This window comes from Canis aureus, chromosome 1, assembly GCF_053574225.1.
Source record: "Canis aureus isolate CA01 chromosome 1, VMU_Caureus_v.1.0, whole genome shotgun sequence".
Taxonomy (NCBI): domain Eukaryota; kingdom Metazoa; phylum Chordata; class Mammalia; order Carnivora; family Canidae; genus Canis; species Canis aureus.
In genome coordinates this window covers 47,815,345-47,817,497 of record NC_135611.1, presented here as the reverse complement: position 1 = coordinate 47,817,497, position 2,153 = coordinate 47,815,345, and the positions used below count along the sequence as shown (strand labels likewise).

The 2,153-nt window shown below is 40.4% G+C and overlaps 1 pseudogene; it reads right to left on the bottom strand.

Annotated features, from left to right (window-relative positions):
* Positions 1-301: 301 nt before the first annotated feature.
* Positions 302-1,252, bottom strand: LOC144284589 (non-selective voltage-gated ion channel VDAC3 pseudogene; annotated as a pseudogene).
* Positions 1,253-2,153: the final 901 nt, after the last annotated feature.

Genomic DNA, 2,153 nt, shown 5'->3' with positions numbered 1-2,153 from the left:
TGATGATCACAGCTTTGTAGTACAACCTGAAATCTGGCATTGTGATGCCCCCGGCTCGTTTCCTTTTCAATATTCCCCTGGCTATTCGGGGTCTTTTCTGATTCCACACAAATCTTAAGATGATTTGTTCCAACTCTCTGAAGAAAGTCCATGGTGTTTTGATAGGGATTGCACCAAATGTGTAAATTGCCCTGGGTAGCATTGACATTTTCACAATATTAATTCCTCCAATCCATGAGCATGGAATATTTTTTCATCTCTTTGTGTCTTCCTCTCACAGAAGAATTTTAAGGCCAAACATAGTGGGTTCTCTTCACCTCCAGGGACAAATCGGATGCTTTGCTCAAAACCACATTAAGCTTCTAGTTCAAATCCCAACCCAACGTTGTGACCTCCTGCACTGAAGTTCTTTCCGTCGATTAAAGCTGATAGGGTCAGTTTGACTCCTGGTTGAAGGGTCTGAGTATATAACCCAGTCCAACTGGGCTGGCATTATTTACTTCAGCAGATAGAGAAGTTCTACAATCCAGCTTGTATTTAGCAGCGATGCCAAAACAGGTATTGTTACTGCCGGCCCTCCAAGCAAGGTTTATTGATGTTTCAATCTTCTCATTAACCTTCTGGTAGATAGACCCTCCAAATTCAATGCCATCATTCACATGAGTGTGCAGCTAAAGTCTGCAGCCTTGTAACCCAGGGCAAAATTATTCTGTGACAGTTTGTATTTGGCTGTGTCAAAACTCATCTGATGGCCAGCAAGCCAACCTTCAAAGGCTAACAGCCCAGCCATAGATGATTGGTCCAGAAAAATCTATATCAACATTACTGCCAACACTGAAACAATCTCGTTTATAGGAGGCCTTCAATTTTCCACTCTTCTTTCCTGTGTTCGATACAAATATGGTATCAAGAGTCAATTTCAACCCTTCAGCCAACTTATTCTCCAAAGAGATTTTTGTTCCAAGAGTATTGTCTGTGTTCCATTTCTGGGTGAAGGTAAGTCCAGAGTTACAGACCTTATATTTGGTTTCTAGGTTGCCTGACGCATTCCCTGTATCAGTGTAAGCATGACCAGAAGTAGAAAATTCCACTCCACTACAAGACTTGGTTCTCAGATCTATTTTGACCATGCTGAATCTATATCCTTTATTGAAGACATCCTTGGCGGCCTTTCCTAGGTCACAGTAAGTGAGTGTTTTACACATCTCTCCAATCAGAGGGCCTGTCTCCACTCCCCCAGGGCAATGCTGAAGGTCTTTCAGTAAGAATAGTTTCTTACATAACTATAGTACCATCTTCATGCCTAACAAAATAAACAATATATTTCCTTGAAATATCTGAAATCCAGTCCATATTTAAATGATCTCAAAGATGCATTTTTATTCTTAGTTTGATTTGGAATCTAAATGAAGTCCCATATTACATTTCATTATTCAGTTTCTGGTTTGTGTTAATCAATTTATTTTAAAATTCATCTTGATGTGTTTCCTTTTACTTTTTTCCATTTTAAAAAAAAATTCTACTTTTCCAAATACTTTCTTTCCTTTTTTTTTTTTCTCTTTTTGGTGGGGTAAGTCTGAGCAAGATTCTCGCCTTATATCTGGGAAACCTAGTATTTTTTTTTTTTAAGATTTTATTTATTTATTCATGAGAGACACAGAGAGAGAGAGAGAGAGAGGCAGAGACACAGGCAGAGGGAGAAGCAGGCTCCATGCAGGGAGCCCGACGTGGGGCTCGATCCCAGGACCCCAGGATCACACCCTGGGCTGAAGGCGGTGCTAAACCGCTGAGCCACCTGGGCTGCCCGAAACCTAGTATTTTTTATTTTTTAAAAGCATCTCCTAAATATAAAATATATATTAGTCAATTGCTTTTTTAAAAAAATAAATCTTTGAAAATATCTAGCTAATAGAGTGCTGAAGAGTAAGAGAAAACATTCCTTGGATAATGTGACTTAAGTTTTATGTGTTTGCAAAGTTCATCTGGGTCAGAAAAAGAAGCTCTCTTTTGTTATAAACTTTTATGTGTGGGCACCTGGGTGGCTCAGTGGCTGAGCATCTGCCTTTGGCTTGGGTCGTGATCCTGGGGTCCTGGGATCCAGTACTACACAGGGCTCCCTGAGGGGAGCCTGCTTCTCCCTCTGCCTATGTCTC